We start from the raw sequence: 22,500 nt of genomic DNA, 5'->3' as shown, positions 1-22,500 counted from the left end.
CACTTCTCTCTCTCTCTCTCTCTCTTTTTCTCCCTCTCTATCCTCTCTTTTCTCCCTCCCCGTCTCCTTCCCTTCCATTCTCCTTCCCCGTCTCCTTCCCTTCCCTTCTCCCTTCCCTTTTCCCTCCCTTCCCTTCCCCCTCTCTGTCTATCTCCCTTCCCCTTCTTCCTCCCTACTTCCCTCACTTCTCTTCTCCTCTCTTCCCTTGCTCCTCTCTTCCCTTCTACCCCTCGTCCCTTCTCTCTTCCCTTTCCCCTCTCCCTTCCCTTCTTCCTTCCCTTCTACTCAAACGTGAAACAAAACCTCATTAAAAATGTGAAATGAAACATATTCTAGATATGTTATGTTACTTAGGAAATGGTACATTCTAGATATAGGATACGAAACTATGTATAAACAATGATTCCAATCAAATCAATTAAAATTGAGATGATTGGATATTATGATTGAATGTTATGATTGAATGGTATGGTTGGATGTTATGATTGGATATTATGATTGGATATTATGATTGAATGTTATGATTGGATGTTATGATTAGATGTTTTAATTAGATGTTATGATTGGATATTATGATTGAATGTTATGATTGAATGTTATGATTGGATGTTATAATTAGATATTATGATTGGATATTATGATTGAATGTTATGATTGATGTTATGATTGGATATTATGATTGAATGTTATGATTGGATGTTATGATTGGATATTATGATTGGATATTATGATTGGATACTGACAAGCCAAGCATCGAATGGTTGAACCCCAATCATATGAAAGGATTGCAGAGAGTGACTTTAGAATTGATCATTGACTTAAATATTTGTTATTGACTCATGATTTAATTACTTACTATTGACTCAAGATTTTAAAAACTATCATTGACTCATGATGTAAGAATTTATCGTTGACTCATGACTCAATTATTTATTATTGACTCATGATTTAAATATTTTTCATTGACTCATGACTTAAGTATTTTTCATTGATTCATGACTTAAGTATTTATCGTTGACTTATGACTTTAGTTTTTATTTTTGAGTCATGACTTTAGAATTCATTGTTAACACATGACTCAAGTATTTATTGTTGACTCATAACTTAAGTATTTATTGTTGACTCATGACTTTAGATTTTATTATTGAGTCATAACTTTAGAATTCATTGTTAACACATGACTTAAGTATCTATTATTGACTCATGACTAAATATTTATTGTTGACTCATGATTTGAGAATTTATCATTGACTCGTGACTTTAGAGCTCATTATTGACTTAAGTATTTATCATTGACTCATGACTTAAGTATTTATTGTTGACTCATGACTTTAGAATTTATTATTGACACATGACTCAAGTATTTATCATTGACTCATGACTTAAGTATTTATTGTTGACTCTAACTTTAGATTTTATTATTGAGTCATAACTTCAGAATTCATTGTTAACACATGAATTATGTATTTATTATTGACTCATGACTAAAGTATTAATTGTTGACTCACGACTTTAGAATTCATTATTGACTCATGACCTAAGTACAACAAAGAATGAGTCATATACGGAGCTGTGCAAGAAAAGACTAAGAAAAATATTTCTAGAAATTACAAAGGATTACAAAGGATAACAAAGGTGGAGCATGTCGACAGGAGACCTTTTGGTCCATATCTAGGTCGGATGCGAAAAAAATCATAATAATAAAAATAAATCATAATAATAATAATAGATAGAAAAAATGAAAATACATAGATATATGAATAGTATAAGATGAAATGACATAGAATAAGACAAAATAGAATAAAATAGACTGACCTAGAAGATGTAAACCAACAATATACGAACATAAGTAAATAAATACAGGAATATATGAGATAAGATAGAAAAGAATAAAACAAAATTGAGAAAGATGAAATAGAATAGAATAAAATAAAATAGGATGAAACTGAATTAAACTAAATAATATTAAGTAAAATGACCTAGAAAATGTGAATCGACGATAGGATTTTGAAAATGATAATAGTAAAACTTGAGGGAACAGCAATCAGGAATTAAGTTTCTCACAACAGAAGAACGTGTCGCTCCTTGATGGAAGAGGAGAAATAAATTTTACGAAAAAAACAAAAAAAAATCGCTTAGAATATATATATATATATATATATATATATATATATATATATATATATATATATATACATACTGATATGTATATATATATACATACTTATATGTGTATATGTATATATATATATATATATACATACATACTTATATGTATATATATACATACTTATATGTGTATATGTATATATATATACATATATATATATATATGTATATATATATATATATGTATATGTATATAATATATATATATATATATATATAGATATATAGATAGATAGATAGATGGATAGATAGAAATGAGGATATGAGGAAGAAAGGAATAAAACAAAGACAAATCAAAATACAATAAGGAGAGAATGACATAATTGAATTCCCCATTCGGAAAAGAAGAGAAAAAAAAAGTGGAAAAGGATAAGGTGAAGAACGGTTCGAACCCTAGCCTGTGCGACGAACTGAGGCGTTGAGGGAAATGAATTAATGAAGAAGCTCTCACGACTGAAGAAGCTCCCAAGAAGAGCTATGAGGTCAGACTCTCCGACGGCCGAAGAAGAAGAAGAAGAAGGGAACAGGGATAGTCTGAGGAGATAGGGAGTAGAAGAATAAGGGGAGAGGAAGGAGAGGAAGGAGAGGAAGGAGAGGAAGGAGAGGAGGGAGAGGAAGGAGAAGGAGAGGAAGGAGAGGAAGGAGAGGAAGGAGAATAAGGAGTGGAAGGAGAGGAAGGAGAGGAAGGAGAGGAAGGAGAGGAAGGAGAGGAAGGAGAGGAAAGAGAGGAAGGTGAGGAAGGAGAATAAGGAGTGGAAGGAGAGGAAGGAGTGGAAGGAGAGGAAGGAGAGGAAGGAGAGGAAGGAGAGGAAGGAGAGGAAGGAGAGGAAGGAGAGGAAAGAGAGGAAGGAGAGGAAGGAGAATAAGGAGTGGAAGGAGAGGAAGGAGTGGAAGTAGAGGAAGGAGAGGAAGGAGAGGAAGGAGAGGAAGGAGAGGAAGGAGAAGAAAAGGAGGAAATAGGAAAAGTATAAGGATGAGGAGGAGCATAAAGGAGGAAGGCAGAGGTAGGAGAAGAGAAGAAGGGAAGAGGAAGAGGAGTAGAAGAAGGAGTGTGGGGAAGGAGAGGAAGGAGAGGAGTAGGAGGAGGAGGAGGAAATAAGAATTGTATAGGGATGGCGAATTATAGAAAAAGAAAGAAGAGGAAGGAGAAGAAAATAAGGAGGGAAAAGAGTACAGAGAGAGCGATGCGTAGAAGAGAGGAAGGGAGAGTAAAAAGAGAGGAAGAAAAGAGGAGGAGTATGGCGACGGAAAAGAGTAGGAAGAGGAAGGGCAGGCGAGAGGACCGAAAAGAGGAAGAGGAAGAAAAAGAGGAAGAAGAGGAGGGAGTGGTGGTGGAGTGGAAGATTGGAAAAGAGTTTAAGAGTAAGAGGAAAGAGGAGGAGTGGAAGAGGAAAGAAGAGGAGAAAGAAGAGGGAGGAGGAGGAGGAAGAGGAAGGAGGAGGAAGAGGAAAGAGGAGGAAGAGGAAGGAGGAGAGACGAATAAGATAAGAATGAATGAGCAAAGAAGAGAAAGAGAGAAAGAGAGACCTGAATTAGAGAGAGAGAGGAAAGTAGGACGAAAGATTTTTCGAAGCAGCGGAAGAGAGGGCTTGGGACAACAAAGTTAGTGCGAACGAAAGAGAGAAAGAGAAAAAAAAGAGAGAAAGAGAAAGAAAGAGAGAGAGGGAGAAGAGAGACGGAGAGAGACGGAGAGAGGAAGAGAGGGAGAGGGAGAGAGAGACGGAGAGAGGGAGAGAGGGAGAGGGAGAGGGAGAGGGAGAGGGAGAGGGAGAAGGTGAGGGAGAGAGAGGGAGAGAGGTAGAGCGAGCGAGAGAGATAATAAAGGAAGCGAACCGCTGGAACCAAACCAAATAAGAATTGATCACAGAGTCGAGAGAGAGAGAGAGAGAGAGAGAGAGAGAGAGAGAGAGAGAGAGAGAGAGAGAGAGAGAGAGAGAGAGAGAGAGAGAAAGAGAGAGAGAGAGAGAGAGAGAATACCGAAAGGCGAAGGAAGACAGGATGCGACAAATTAATGACAAGAATGAAAGTGGGAGGGGCAGGGGGGGTGGGGGGAGGTGGAGTGTTGTTGAGATAGTGAGGGTGGAGAAGCGAGAGGGAGATGAAAGGGTGTGGGCCTGGGAGATGGGTACAGGCGTGGGAGGGAGGAGGGAGGGAGAAGGGAGGAATTGATGCTTCAAACCCTCACACCCATAGATTTGAATAAATTTAGGTTTAAGAAGGAAATAAGCTGGGAATGGTTCACTAACAGAAGGGTTAGCGAATGGAATAGACTTTGAAACCATGTAATAAACGCTAAAACTTTTTTTTTTTTTTTAAAGAGAAGATGAAATAACTTTATGGATGGGGGATGACAGGTGGTCATGGACTTGGAACTGCCTAGTGTAGGCCTTATGGTCTCTTGCAGTCTAGTCCATTCTTATTTAACAGTATAATATTGTACTCATTTATTAGTTACTCATTTCGATAAATTTCTTATACACTTATCTAAAGCCCTATCTATTGCCTTGTATATATATTCTTCTTTCTTTACCATTTATGTATTTGTTGGGATTATATTAGATGAGTCTACAGGTCAACAGTAAATTAATCACCTTATTTTCAGACTAAATAGATCATTTCTTACAAACAGGAAAATTACTTCAAAAGCATGCAGTGCTGATATCTTATCTTTGATAAGAACATACAAATATCTTAACTCGATTAATGTTGAGTGTCATTACCAAATAACATAAAACCATGTAAAGAATGTCTACGTAATAAACAGCGATTTTTTTTCTTCTTCAATAAAAGTAAATTACTCTGGAGTTGATGAGAACGAAATTGAATTAAAATGAAGTAGCATGAGATGACAGATATTAGATGTCCCATAGCAACCTTCGTATGTTGTTTATTTATTTTTTTATTACAAATAAAAAATCAGTTGAACTAACTGGTTTGGGGTTTAACACGTCGAATTCCCCCTGTCAGAAGGATAGTACGGTGCCCCTTACAGACGACTTTGTAGTGTGGAATTTGATAAACCATGTCCTTGGTCCAACTCGCTGGCGGCAGGGTTCAAACTTCCGTCACTTCAACCTCCTCTTCAATTAGCGACACTCTGACCCGTTTAGCCAGCAAACATCCTAAACTAACTCGATTAACTATGAATCTCTTTATAAACTAATTTTCTTAAGGTTACACCAAGTGTTTTGTTCAGGTGATGAAGAGGGTTCTTATCGAGCGCCTCTGCATCTTATAACATCTTTCTACATCTTCTTCACCACCGAACGTGTATCAGACTGCTTAAATGTTTTTTTTTTTTCTGGCGTAATAGAAAAAAAAATAAAGAGATGGATAAGAGAATGAATAATTGAATGGAAAAGTAAATAGATAAATGAATAAATAAATGATAAATGAAATAATGGATGAATAAGATGTGGAAATATATAAGTAGAAAAATATTAGATAAATGAATAAATAAATGAATAAAAAATAAATGGATAAATATCTTAATACGAAATGCACACGTAAATAAACAAACAAATAAATAAATAGATAAATATATATATATATATATATATATATATATATATATATATATATATATATATATATATGTGTGTGTGTGTGTGTGTGTGTGTGTGTGTGTGTGTGTGTGTGTGTGTGTGTGTGTGTAGGTATGTGTGTGTGTGTGTGTGTGTGTGTGTGTGTGCGTGTAGGTATGTGTGTGTGTAGGTATGTGTGTGCGTATGTGTGTGTGTGTGTGTGTGTGTGTGTGTGTGTGTACATACATACGTGTGTTTGTGTGTATATACATACATATGTGTGTTTATGTGTGTGATGAATATGAATATTCAAGTTCCTTTAGTTAAGACATAATTCTGTGGTTTTCCTTTCTGGATGGGTCAGCGTGAACGAACAATTAAGGTACGAAAAATTGGGAATTACGATACCATATGTACATAACAGGGTTAACTGGCATTTTCCAAAATTCTTCATTTCTGTCATTTAGTTCTGAGTCACGGGTTCACGTCCGAAAAGGAATGAAAAATGAATATATGTGTGAAAGCACGATAATTCATAACGACGAAATATTTTTCTCTCGAATCATCATTCTAGGATCTACATTGCAATGAACAGTAGCTGGTCACTAGTTAGGTAAAGGAAGGAATTGACTTTGGTTTTTCTATTTCCTTGCTAAAAAGGATTTGATCAATCGTAACTAAAACAGAAATCGGTCAGAGAAACCGGTAGCAATGTTTATGTACACAACAATTTGGCAAAAGCCTTTGGTAATAGATAACATTAGATGTGTGATTACTATAGATTATTGAAATAACAGAATATACATAATTGCTGAAAAGGAATATTAGCTACATAAACCTATATACATACACACACACACACACATATATATATATATATATATATAATATATATATATATATATATACAAACACACACACACACACACACACACACACACACACACACACACACACACACACACACACACACACACACACACACACATATATATATATATATATGTATATATATATTGCTACAAGTGAAGGGGTGACTTTAACAAATGCTTCCGCGCAAGGTGGTCGCTGGCTATAGGCTCTACTCGGTGGGGTAACACTGGTGAGCTGTTTGAAACAGAGATGCAACATCAGCCATATATATCACGTCACGGAGCGCCAACACAGAGTAAATTGGGGTGAGTTGAAGATCCTGCATAAACACATACACAGACATACACACACGCGCGCGCGCGACTTGACGGCGCAGTGGTAGCGTTCGCGGCCGCCACCACAATGGTCCGTGTTCGAATCCCGCCCAGGGCCGAAATAATTTCAGTATTGCTGCGCTACGAGTCGTTACAACAACTCTCGTGGGCGTGGAGCTGGGTGTGTGTGTGCGCGTGTAAGGTCACAACATTACCCATAGATCAGTCATATATGAGCTCTGAGTTCTCTTCCGGAAGGGAAATAGCTGTCGATCACGAGTGGAACACGTGATCCGAGACCATGGTGAATCACACACACACACACACACACACACACACACACACACACACACACACACACACACACACACACACACACACACACACACACACACATACATACACACACACACACACACACACACACACACACACACACACACACACACACACACACACACACACACACACACACACATAAAAACACATACACATATGTATGGAAAACCTAACAAGCGTATGGTACAGACAAAGTCAAATTCCTGTATAAAAGAATACTGTTTTCGTTTGTATTGATAGGGTACAGGATAAATTGTAAAGATTTAGATGAAGTTTACATAAAGAGGAGTAAGGTGGGATGTAAGAAACGTATACCTTTCCTTCTAATTGGATCCTCTTGAAGGCAGCCAGAACTCACAAATGATCTACCTAATTATACCAACAATCTTATTTTCAATTGATTTTATCTTGGTTGTACGTATCACCACTGATATTCACTTGGTTTGTGATTTATAGAAATATTCGGTCATATTTTTGTAGATGTAAGATCTATTTATCATGAAAAAAAGAAAAATTGCTCTAATTGCCTTATTAATCATTATCGTTAACATATCCTCATAATGTTATACATTCTTGAGTCCGATGCTATACATATGTTCTTTCTCTATACAGTTAAGCTTTTTACCCTGGTCGATGGAGTTAGAGCGTCGCTACTTGAGGCGGAGGTCGAAATGTCGGCGGTTCAAACACCGTCGCCAGTGAGTTGGACCAAGGGCATGGTTCATTAAATAGCACGCTACACTGTCCTCAGTAAGGGTCACCGTCCTAGACTCCTGATAGTTGGAGTTTCTTGACGTTAACCTAAGCACTAATTTTTACCGAATCTTTGAAAAAAAAAAAAAAAACGAGGAACGATGCAGGAATACACTAATGCAGAAATAATTTTCAATTTTACATGGAAGCCCAACAAAGCTATTATGATTTTTTTTTTTTTTTTTTTTTTTTTTTTGCCCATGGTATTAGAGATTGATGAGGATTCAGTTCAGCGTCGCGGAGGACTTTGTAGCGTGGAACTTAATGAACCATGCCCTTGGTCCAACTCGCTGGAGGTAATCTTGAACTGCCGCCACCTCGACCTCTGACACAAACAGTGACGCAAAAAAAAAAAAAAAAAAGTGAATGAAAAAGAAAATTAACTTGCGTTTGCAAACTCAATATTTCATAACATAAATCCTTTATAAACATCGATCCATATCAACACAATTCTCTCCAACGTAACCGTTTCATTTGCTCTCATCTGTTCTCCTAATGTTTGATCAACGGCACAAAATTAACTGGAGCTTTGTAACTTATCTTAGTATTGAAGATTCTACAAATTGACTTGAAGATGAAAGGTCGCAAATTTTAAACAGGTCTCTGAATCATAAATGTCAAGATATCGGAACCTTTATGAAAGTTTTTGAATTAGATTTTGCATATTCAAACGACACTGCCCATTGCAAAAATGTTTGCTTCCTCCAAGCGCTCAGAAGGCAATACACAAGGTATTGAATCCTGATTTATGTTTTATTCCTTTTGACATAGTTGAACCTAGAAAAAAAAAAAAGTTATTTCATTGGTCATGGATACATAAAGAAAATGTATGAAAAGGATTTGATTAGATTTGAATAGAATTGTAGCACTTGCTGTAGACCATGTTGTGTTGGTTCCCGACTGCCCTGGCCTGGCGGGGAGGTGACCCAACATCGGCCTAAAAAAAAAAAAAAAAAAAAAAAAAAAAAAAAAAAAATCACACAACTGACGGTGCTTTGATCTACCACGGGTTTCTCACTTCCCATTGCATAGGAGTGGTATGGTGATCTTTTTCAACTATAGAATCTTAACCAAAACAGGACGGTGAATGTTTCTTAACAGAATAGAATCGTCTTGTATTGGTTTGAAATAATACTATGCCTCAGTTCTGCTACCCTGCATAAGAAATCACGGCTACCTAGATCACCCGCTTCTAGATGAAGCCATACAGTAGTATTCAGCTGAGGAGACGCAACACTAGATAACAGAGCAGGGCGCGTTCCTTGATGCGTTCCTAAATGCGTTCCCAGGTGCGTTCCGCTCTAGTTTGGCCGCGGTTAGCGCTCCCAAACTATCAAAGCAATATAGGTGCCGGTGTAGTATGTGGCCCACATTTTGGACGTGGCCTACGAAATTTTTCTTTGGTACAGTATAGTATGTGGCCTACCGGACTTTTATTTCGGTATGAACCTGTCTCTTAAGCTTTAATAGTTTGGGAGTGCTAACCGCGGCCAAACTAAAGCAGAACACACAGAAGAACGCAACTAGGAATGCACTGAGGAACGCGCCCACCTCTGCTAGATAGGATTACGTTGGTCCTGATTAAATCTCCGTTAGACAAACTCATTTACGAATTTACTTAACCCAATGTCACTTGACAAACTCACATTAGTTGATGATAAAAGCTTAATCAGATCGCTTAACTCAGTTCCCGGATGAGAAGGTGGGTGGGTGTTTGACCCTAAGAAGAGTAAAAGGTGTAATTTGAATCAAATAAAGATTCTTTGACTGCTGAAACACCGAGGAACGCTTTGACACATTGTTTAACCGACGTAGCCACTCATTTCTCTTTAGTGTAATGTATTTAGATTGGACAAATTTAGGTTTAAGAAGGAAATAGGTATGATTCGGTTTGCCAACAGAGTGGTTAACAAATGGAATAGACTTAGTACGTAACGAGCGCTAGAACAATTGGTTGTTTTAAGAAGAGATTAGATAACTTTATGGATAGAGATGACAGGTGGTAAGGGATATGGAACTGCCTAGTGTAGGTCTTATGGTCTCTTGCAGTCTTCTTCATTCTTATGTTCTTATAGTTTTCATAGCAATCGATTGTAAGGTACCTTGTCGAAGGCCTTCTTGATATCTAGGTACGCACAATCCACCCAGCCAGTACAACACATAAAAAAATATCAAAAACTTAATAGATTGGACACACATCACCGAAGTGCTAATTTCTTCAAGATCTCTCAGAAATATCTATGAATTTTACTATTATATTCATCAGAGACACCAACCTCACTTCCTCCTTTAAATTGGTACCACATTAGCCATTTTTTGACCCTGTGATACTATTCCATCTTCTGAAGAACACGTGATTAGGTTATGATTCTTGTTAACCAATTCCTTTCTGCATTTCATTTCGCACAGACTTTAGGATAAAAAAGAAATATAAAGGAAGTACAAAGCAAAGGGAGCCACAGGGCAAAATTCAAGAAGATGAAGATGAAGATGAAGAAGAAGAAGAAGAAGAAGAAGAAGAAGAAGAAGAAGAAGAAGAAGAAGAAGAAGAAGAAGAAGAAGAAGAAGAAGAAGAAGAAGAAGAAGAAGAAGAAGAAGAAGAAGAAGAAGAAGAAGAAGAAGAAGAAAACGAGTAAGACACGGAAAGTAATTTCGGAGAAATCAAAGCAATCAAATTCCGGCTGTGTAAGTTCGACACATAGTTGCCTTGTTTGAAGCTCCAGATACCCAGACAATCGGAAAGTTGCTCCCGTCGACTTTGGCAACAAGCAACAAAGCGCTAAGTTGGAGCGTAATAGTCGGATATTGTCGTGAAGGTAAAGGGGCCACTGCTGTATGACGCTTAGTCATCCACAAGAACTCTCCTTAACTGAATAAAGTCGCCCGGCTTCCATTCGTGTTAGTCTCGTTTGACTGACTTTTGCAATCTCTTCACCACCAGACGATCTTATTCAATTATAGAAAACCCCGCGAGAAAAAAAAAAAAAAAATCTTTAACTTAAATGTTTGAATTTTAGTAAGTTCTATTCAGGCGACTGGTACTTTTGTGATTCATATATATATATATATATATATACATATATATATAATATACATATATGTATATATATATATATGTATATACATATATATGTCTATATGTTTATATATATGTATATGTATATATGTTTCTATATATATATATATATATATATATATATATATATATATATATATATATATCACTAAGTCCCATTGGATAGCTCTTAGCTGAATAAAATCGCCTGGCATATTCTTGGACAACCAGTGTACTCATTTAAGTCATTTTGGGTCATCCCTTACTTGAATAAAATTTTCAGATAAGCTTAGGCACCTTAATTCTCTCTGGAAAGACGAAGAGTGCGGGTTGATCTTATACAGGTATTCAAATGGAGCAAGGGCTTTAATAAGGGTGATGCAGGCAAAGTCATCATACAAATACAATAGAGCAGAACCAGTGGTAATGGATTTAAACTGGATAAATTTAGTTTTAGAAAAGGAAATAGGCATGAAGTGGTTTGCCAGTAGAGTGGTCAATGAATGGAATAGACTTAGTAACTATGTAGTGAGTGGTGAAACAATTGGTTGCTTCAAAAGAATATTAGATAACTTTATGGACAGCGATGATAGTGGTATGCGACATGGAACTGCCTAGTGTAGGACTTATAGTCTCCTACGGTTTCTTTCAGTCTCCTTCAGTCTAATGTTTCTAAGTTCTCACGTTATTAACCCTATCCACTCGGACACCTAGACTAAGTGGAAGTCTTCGGTTACTACCGGCTTCGAACAAGAAACGTGTTAGTCCCCAGCCCGCTAATCGGTTCACTGTATCCATAGAGACCTTGGAGAACATTGGCTTCCATCCTCGCCCCTCTGGAAGGCAAACAAAAGAGAGCTTCCGGGAAAGAACAACACAACACTCCGTCCCATGTGGAGCAGAAAACCTCCAGTTCAATAACAAAGCTTTTGAGTCGCCCGGGCGCCGCTCCACCAGGAAAGATACAAATCTTTACAAGTCATGTGCACTCGCTACGAATGTTTTCGACTATGAGAAATGTGTACACGCACACACACGCACACGCACACACACACACACACACACACACACACACACACACACACACACACACACACACACACACACACACACACATACATACATACATATACCAAGGCTTTTTCCCCCTTCCAAGGGAGGTAGCCAAAAAGGGAAAGGCATAAAAACACTCCCACCCAATTCATCCCTAAATACACTCCACACCCCTCCCACCCTTCCTCTCATCTGAGCACCTCCTGGATGACGGGTCATCCCTGCACCCTGCCCACCGCCCTGGGTCAGAAGCAGTGTCGCAAGACACAGTACATCCACAGCAAGGCCGCTTCATTTAATCGGCGACCCCCCCTCTCCGTCCCCCTTTGCATATAAGGAGAGGACGGGGAGAAATCCCTTCGGGCTGCGTCAAAATTTACTCACACATACTACCCCACCCCCCACCCCCCCCGCCCATTCCTCCTCATGCAGTCACAACATCATCCATATACAACCATTCTCCACTCACCTCTGTCTTCCGTCCTCTCCCTTCCTTCCTCAACAGACATTCCCCTCTTCCCCAAAGCCCCCTTCACCCCATCCATCCACCTCATCCTAGGACGTCCCCTCATGTTCACTCCCTCCACATCTGCCTTCCATACCTCTTTTACTAGTCTTTCTTCACTCATTCTTTCCATGTGTCCAAACCATCCTAATATTCTTTCATCAACCCTATCTCCCAAATCCTTTTTCACCCCTGTTCTCCTCCTCACCTCCTCATTTCTCACTCTATCTAGCCTAGTAACCCCCTCCATACTTCTCAGACACCTCATCTCAAACACATTCAAACTCCTTCTCTCTTCTTCTCTTATGTTCCACGTTTCTGCCCCATACAATGCTGTTGGCACAATCACTCCTTCATACAGTCTCCTCTTCGCATCCATTCCCAAATGTCTATTTCTCATTACACTCTTTAAACCACCAAGGCATTTACTCGCTTCTCTCAATCTACATTCTACCTCCACCTTCACTCCACCTTTTCCTGCTACACTTGCACCCAAGTATCTAAAACTATCCACTTCCTCCAGTCGCTCTCCCTTAATGTTCACTTCCAGTCTACTGCCACTTTCACCCCTTGTACATCTCATCACCTTACTTTTACCCACATTTATCTTTAGCTTTCTTCTATCACATACTCTCCCAAACTCTGCCACCAGCTTCCTCAATCCCTCCTCTGACCCTGCCACAAGCGCAGTGTCGTCTGCAAACAACAGCTGGCTCACCTCCCACTTTTCTCCATTTTCTTTAACCATCTCCAATCCCTGACTCACTACCCTAGCATTCACCTCTCGCACCACCCCATCCATGTATAAGTTGAACAGCCAGGGCGACATAACACATCCTTGACGAAGTCCCACCTTTACTTCAAACCACTCACTCTCTCCATTTCCAATCCTAACACATGCTCTACTACTCACATAAAAACTCTTGACAGCTCCCAAAAGCTTTCCTCCTATCCCATAAATCTGCATAACCTCCCACAGTGCCTTTCTGTCTACCCTATCATAAGCCTTTTCCAGATCCATAAAAGCCCAAAAAACATCCTTCCCCTTTCCTATAGCTTTCTCACATATCTGTCTTACCACAAAGATCTGATCTACACAACCTCTACCCGTCCTAAATCCACACTGTTCCTCACCAATTACTCCTTCTGTTCCTCTCCTAATCCTCTCAATTAAGATTCTCCCATAAGCCTTCCCTACTACACTCAACAGGCTAATCCCTCTGAAATTACTACATTCACACTTGTCCCCTTTTCCCTTGTAAAGAGGAACTATACAGGCACTACTCCAGTCCTCCGGTACTCTACCCTCTCTCCAGCAAACATTAAATAATCTCACCAACCAGTCCACCATCACTGAACCTCCCTTTTTCAGACATTCTGCATGACATCCATCCAGACCAGGTGCCTTACCTGCTTTCATCATCTTTACAACTGCCTTCACCTCATCCTTCCTTATTTCTCCTCCATTCTCCTCACTCATCACTCTCATTTTCTTCGTATTTCCCACTGCAGCTATCTTTCCCTCCCTATCCTCCTTCACATTCAGCAACTCCCTAAAATATTCTGCCCATCTTCCCCTCACTGCCATCTCTTCCATTATCAACTCTCCATCTGTACCTTTTACCTTTTCTTCCCTACTTGATTCACCTCCTCTTCCTCTCTTAATTTCTTTCCAAAACATCTTTTTATTACTTTCAAAATTTTCTGTCATACTCCTACCCCATTTCACATCTGCTCTCCTCTTTGCCTCCTTTACCTTTTGCTTTACTTCTCTTTTCTTTTCTTTGTACGTCTCATATGACTCCCCTGTCCTCTTTTGTAACCAATCTGTGAATGCTCGCTTCTTCTCTTCTACAACCTTCTTTGTTTCCTCATCCCACCATTCACTACCCTTTCTTCTATTTCCTCCTGTCTTTCTTGTTCCACACACCATCCTTGCACACTTTAAGACTCCCTCCTTGAACCATCCCCATTCCTCCTCCACACCCATCTCTGCTCTATCCTTAACTCCCTCCCACTCCTCCTTCAGCTTCTTTTCGTACTCCTTCTCCTTTTCCTTTTCATTCAAGGAGTTCACTCTAAGAACCTCCCTACCTTTTGTCCCTTTCCTCCTTCTCCATCTATCCTCCACTCTCAACTTACCTTCCACCAAAAAATGATCTGATATTCCCCCACCCTCTCCCCTTAGCACATGTACATCCTTAACTCTTCCTATCATAATCCTATTTACCACTACATAATCCATTAGCGCTCTATCTACCACCCTTCCCTCCACCACCCTCTCCCATGTGTACTTATGATCGACTTTTTCCTAAATACTGTATTTGCTATCATCAGTTTTCATTCTAGACATTTCAACCATCAACTCTCAACTACGATTTTTTTTCTTTCTGGAACTTCACACTTCCTAACCACCCCATCGATTGGACCATTTCCCACTCTAGCATTAAGGTCTCCCAGTACTATTACATTGACATTTCTTCCTAAACCCTCTATGCACACACACACACACACGTATATATATATATATATATATATATATATATATATATATAGATGTGTGTGTGTATATATTGTAGAGACATAATGGATGTTAGGTTGTGTAGAATATTGAGGACGAGCAGGACTATCTTATTTCACTAACGTTTCGCCGGTTTGGCTTCCTCAGAGAGTAAACCTTAAACGTTTTCCACACAACCTACAAGTGTATTAAATCTTTAAGAACAAGAAAGTCATGAATAATCTAATACACCTGTTCTTCCTTTTCATGAAAGCTTTCTTAGTATTATCAACTTACTCAAGAAATTGGATATCAAAATAGCTTTTAAATATGACCCCACTATTAAGAAAACTTTAATTAAGAACATCCCGCCTAACAACAACGGTGTTGTCTATAAAATTCCATGCCAAGAGTGTAACAAATTCTATATTGGACGAGCTGGGAAAAACTTGGAAACAAGGATTTTCCAACATAAATATAGTGTGAGATCTGCCCAGGAAAACAATGCGTTATTTCAAAACAAAGAATTATACGACCATCATATTTATTAGTCCAAGGCAACAATATTAGCCAAAGGAAAGGACCTACAAGAAAGAAATGTAATAGAATTTTATTTAATATCAGGTACTTTTGATCAAGATATAAACTTAAGCTATGAACGTTTTAAGTGTGATAAATTAGAAACCCAAATGGTGACCAATATGTTTCCACCAGATTGAACCATTTTGTGTTAGTCAGGTCGATGGAGGTCAGGTCTCCCCTCTGCTATGTATTGTCTCCCCCTCCCCTCCTGCTGTTGTTACCTGATAATTATATTTAAACAACTGCCTAGTGTAGGCCTCATGGTCTCTTGCAGTCTCCTTCATTCTTATGTTCATATGTTCTTATGTAACCCTGTATCTCTTTCATTTAGTCTGAAGATGTAATATACGAAAGTACTTACCGACTTCAAGTTTCCTTCTGTGGTCACTTTGCATATATATATATATATATATATATATATATATATATATATATATATATATATATATATATATACATATATATATATACATATATATATATATAAATATATATATATATATATATATATATATATATATATATATGTGTGTGTGTGTGTGTGTGTGTGTGTGTGTGTGTGTGTGTGTGTGTGTGTTTAAAAGCTCTGCCAAGGTATTCGAACCCTGACATGTGCGTGCATAAACACAAAACCAAGACGCTAGCAACTGAGCAGTGTACGATGCTACAAAAGGACTGTACAAGTCCCCAAGCACACTCTACATAGCTACAGTAGACGTAGTCTTGTTTTCATCGATGCCCTCATTTAGGCAAACCCTCTGACAAGTTATGTATGTTTAAGAAAGATTGAATCTTTAGACGCTCTGCTAAGCGATTCAAAACCTGACCTGTGCGTACATGGCATAGTGGTTATGCACGTGCAGGTTAGGTGGTGGGCGGGAGGCAGGGATGACCATTAGCTCCTCCTGGACGAACTAAGATGAGAGGGAGGAACGGGTGGAGGATGGAAGTGGATACTTGCCTGTTGATTTGGCTACCTCCCTTATATGTGGGAAAAGCCGTTGGTGTATATGTATATGTATATGTATATGTATATAGCTACAAAGTTATGTCGTAACACATTCGTAAATTTCAACAATAACCCACTGTGTTGGATAAAAAGAAATTAAATAGACGATATCCATACATATTGATCACGGACTGTGATTCTCTTTAATGGATCACAGTCCGTGATCGAAATATATGGATATCGTCTATTTAATTTCTTCTTATCCAACACAGTGGGTTCTTGTTGAAAAAAGTATATGTAGAGGTATATATATATATATATATATATATATATATATATATGATATTTACATTACTCATGTTGCTTATTAATGGGATTCGGCTACATCAGATATATAAAGGATCAAAGTTTGGAAAGACATAATACAATGTGACATATTTTCGCTGAAATGATTTACAGCCAGCTCGAAAAGGACTTTCAGAGCACTCTGATGAGAGAGGAAAGATGTGAATATTAATGAAACGTATTGTAATCCTCTGAGATTTGCACATGACATCGTTCATATTTCAGATAACCGAAGACTTGCTACAAATGATTATTGTTTTTAGAAAGGGGACAATGGTCGCTACTTGATATTGGTGGGCCTGTTAACTACCTCTCCCTGCCTCCCCCGAAAGTAAATGTTATACAAATGGTTGTTGAAAGGTTGTCACATACTAGTATGCATACTATCATACATGTTTGAGGTATGTGACGAAACAGTGTTTTTCTTTAGGATATTCCAAATATAGATTCACACAGATCATACATAAAGAATGTTGTCTATATATGTTTAGGTATTCTATTTATACTTGAGAGAAAATGGTACTTTCAAAGCTTGTCAAAAGTTTGTTTGAAGTTCGTATTGCACACTTTGCTTAGCATCATATAGCAAGAGAAATTTTTAATCAAAATTAATTTATTTTGTTAATGTATTCGATTTTACATTGATAAATCTCCATTAATACGGGTATTAAACACTTTCCAAACACCTTCAACAAACGTTTGCTAAAAATACACAAACATTATTTCGTCTTTTTTTTTATTCCAGCAGACCCACAGCCTGTACCTCGCACCTTTTATGGATATATATGAAAATATGTATATTTTTATATTAATATATTTTCTATTTATATGTTAATAGGCTTGGGTGATAGAATTGTACTTTGCACGGCAGATACTTCTTAGAATGATTTTCTTCTTTTTCTTATTTTTTTATTTATGTATTTATTTATCTATTTATTTATTTATTTACTTATGTATTTGTTTATTCATTTATTTATTTATTTATTTATTTATTTATTTATTTATGTATTTGTTTATTCATTTATTTATTTATTTATTTATTTATTTATTTATTTATTCATTTGTTCATTTATTTATTTATTTATCTATTCATTTATTTGGGCAGATGATTTTACGTCCCCCTTATATCCTCGTCACACTTCCCTGGACGGGGTGGGGCGCCCCCTAGTTTGGAAACCACTTTATTAGAAGGATCATCAGAAAGGATCATCTTTCTATGGGTGTGTCTTGGCTGGCTCTCCTTTGTAAAAGGGAAAAGCCCCTTGGCATATAGAGAGATAGATAGAGATAGATAGAAAGGTCATCACCCTCAATTCTATTTGGAAGCGGAGCCCTGAGGAGCTGGTGTTCGGTCCCTGGAACGGGTTCAAGAGCTTTAACTGAATAGAATTATTTGGCGGAAGCCAGTATAAAGCTTTTGTTTTCTTTTGTAGTGTAATAGATAATGAGGATAACATTTAATCAAGTGGCTAATGAATAATCTCCTCAGATGAACAGAATTAGGAGGTGGCAATGGGCTTGATTCCCCTTGGTCTATTTAATTTGGTTTTGATTGATCTATTACCAAAATATGTCGAAAGTGATGCTACTTTCTGCCTTGATAATGTTTCTCGTTGGTGGTTTCTTTAGATCTAACTATTCGCCGTAATGGAGGATCTGAATCTAAATTTTCGGTGCCCGTACCCCTTGATATCCCGAAAACAAAAACAAAAAAATCTCGTACCCCCATCCAATACAAATACAATGCAAACATATGAAAAGGATTAGTGATACAAACCTTGCTTTGCTTTCTCATTGTAAATATACAGTACCATTGCCACTGGGGCTATCATGTCTCGTACCCCCAGGTTCAAGGTCTCGTACCCCGTGGGGGTACAGGTACCCCCGGTTTAAGAACCACTGGTCTAAACTCTGAGGTACCCCAGGTTGAGAACTACAATACTGCTCTAAATTGTGTAGAAAATACCTGTAGATGATCATTATCTCCCTTTCCTTTCGGGAGCAAAACTCCCTCCTCTTGCGTTCGTTGCTTCTGCCACGAGTTTCAAGTGTAGACAGGCAACAAGTTTTCTCATAAACAAATTTTGTTGAAGGTGAAGGCGAAGCAATGAACACAGGAAAGGGCGGTTATGATCGCCCTACGGACATATTCTACAGATTGTGTTTATTTCGGGACAATTGGTTTCTAGAAGCTGTGCCCTGGGATTCGAATCTAGACTTGTGCCGACATAATCACGAAGCCATCTGGTCAGGGGACCGACGATCCCTTATGAATTGTCCACGGCTCAGTCTCCACCGTCTTGGGTTCCTGGGACCAAATTTATAAAAGTCTAGGCATGAATCTTCAAAATAGTGGAGATTTTACCTAAACCCCTTGTGTCCAGACATTCTAGACATAAGCATTTAGGTCGCCGACATAGGGATTTAGGTAAAATCTCCGCCATTTTGAAAATTTATGTCTAGAGTTAAGGATCAGAATCTTTTATAAATTATGTAGACTCAACTCAGGGTTCGAATCCTAAGGCGGAGCTTGTAAAATCCATATCTTACAGAGTATAGACCCTTCATTACTAAAGATAACATTTGCAATGTATATATAGATATATATATATATATATATATATATATATATATATATATATATATATATATATATATATATATATATATATATATATATATAATATATATATATATATATATCAACTCAGATAATAGTATCATCTTCAAAACAAGTTGCTTATTAGAACACGTGCTGCCTGTTAACAGTTGATCTATCAATTTATCTCTTACTTATCTATTTACTTATTCATCTATTTATCAATTTATTTAGTTTTTACTTTAGTTACTTTATTAGATTGACTGATTTGTTTATCTATTTATTAATTTATTACTCTATCTATTAATATTTTGTTCACTCACCTACTAATCTATTTGTGTATTTATTATTCATTCATTTTCTGGTCTTATGTGTCTCTACTTACATTGACTCTATTCTACTTTTCGCTTCTTCACAGCACTTAGAGATGTAGCTTTATTGATCTATTTATTAATTTACTATTCTATCTATTGATATTTTGTTCACTCACCTTCTAATCAATTTGTGTATTTATTATTCATTCATTTTCTGGTCTTATGTGTCTCTACTTACATTGACTGTATTCTACTTTCAGCTTCTTCACAGCACTTAGAGATGTAGCTTTATTGATCTATTTATTAATTTACTATTCTATCTATTGATATTTTGTTCACTCACCTTCTAATCAATTTGTGTATTTATTTATCATTCATTTTCTGGTCTTGTGTGTATCTACTTACATTGACTGTATTCTACTTTCAGCTTCTTCACAGCACTTAGAGATGTACCTCTTCCAACCTTTTAGTGCCCTTCCCGGGCTCTGACGACGCACCGAAGCCCTTGAGTATTCGGACTAAGTCTTGAGCCAAAGCAAACCAGAAGCAGTTTAGTCCACGATTAGCCTTAAGCGAAGCCTTCGAACCCGTCCCGTTGGCTTAGGCTTCGGCTTCATCTCGTGTGTTTGTTTGCTCAGCCGAACGCATAAGGATTCCTTTTTCATTGCTGGTTCATGGAACGCTCTAACGGTACGTTTTTAATGCGCCGCACGCGCGCACACGCATACACACACATACACGCTCGCATACAGACACATACACGCTCTCGCATACACACACACACACACACACACACACACACACACACACACACACACACACACACACACACACACACACGCAGACACACACGCACACACACACACACACACACGCACACACACACACACACACACACACACACACACACACACACACACACACACACACACTTACACACACATTCGCATTTATGCATATCCACATGATTATATGCGTATATTCATACGCATAGCACATACGCGCGCACTAAGTTAAGCATATATGTACATATAAACAAAAGCATACACACACATATATAAGCACATGCATACATATAGAAGAGCCCCATACCGACATTTGTGGACTTAATCAACAACAAGAAATAACAATGTTGTACAACACAGCTATTCCTTAGCTTAATGTTTTTTTTAATGATTGTAACAGCATCTTTTCACTGTCATAGTTTTATAATGTTATAATCTTGTAGGATATATATTTTCAGCAGTAATGCTGCTATACCCAATAAACCGTATGTTGTTGTTATTATTATTATTATTATTATTATTATTATTATTATTATTATTATTATTATTATTATTATTATTATTATTATTATCATATACACATACATGTGCTTATACATACTGTGCATATGATGTAATATGTGTACTATAGTATAATGTAATATAGAATAATATGATATATAATGTATGATATAATACATATCATATGATGTTATATATTATATATAATATAATATAATACAATATAATATATAATATAATATAATGTAATATGATATAATGTAATATACTATATATAATATGATATATCTGAACATAATACAATATAGTACAATATGATATAATGTAATATCATATAATATGATATCTAATAATTATGATGTAATGCACTATGATATATGGTTAAATATGATTGCATAGTATACAATCTTATATGATAAAATCTATAATACAATTTAAGCATGTGATGCATGTCTATAAAATCTAACACTATAACGAAAAGTTTAGAAAACACTTTCATCTCATTTTTCTGAATTTTGACAATTATAGTACCAAATCTATAGTGAACGGAAACGAACTACCTCTTTGGTATTTTCTTTATATCAATAACGTTAACCAATGTTTTACGTCAGACCACCTATACTTCCCGCCTTCATTATAGAAAAAAAAAAACAAATCTTTTTCGAAGGAAGACTATACGCTATTACACTCCGGCACCGTGACGCATTTCCTTGGGCGCAGAATCCAACAGAGGAAGTAAAACCAATATAAAGAAACTGCTTTGCATAAAGTTCTCCTACGTTGCGCAAATGGAAAACAAAGTAGACTAAAGGCGTTGACATGTTGTCCCAGTATATAACTTCTTACGTGTTTTGAATTCCCTCCACGGGGGGCGAAAACAAAACCGAGGAAATATGGATATAATGTTCTGTATGAATGTGTTTACTAACGCTCCACGTCAATTTGTTTGAGGGAAAGAATGGCAGAACAGTAATAGTACAATATGCATGTATATATGTATACACACACACACATTTTATATATATATATATATATATATATATATATATTGTGTGTGTGTGCGTGTGTGTATGCGTACGTGTGAATGTATGTATACCTGCATGCATACATGCGTGTATGTATATAATATATATATATATATTGTGTGTACATATATATATATATATATATATATATATATATATATATATATATATATATATATATACAACATTAAATGGGTACCAGTGAATAGCGATATATTTCTGTCAACCACAATGAACTTTAATTCTAAGCCATCAATATCGATGTTGATGGCTTAGAATTAAAGTGTATTGTGGTTGATAGTATATATATATATA

Source organism: Oratosquilla oratoria, chromosome 17 (assembly GCF_046742065.1).
Source record: "Oratosquilla oratoria isolate Oo_2021 chromosome 17, ASM4674206v1, whole genome shotgun sequence".
Classification (NCBI taxonomy): domain Eukaryota; kingdom Metazoa; phylum Arthropoda; class Malacostraca; order Stomatopoda; family Squillidae; genus Oratosquilla; species Oratosquilla oratoria.
This window is presented reverse-complemented; position numbering follows the sequence as displayed.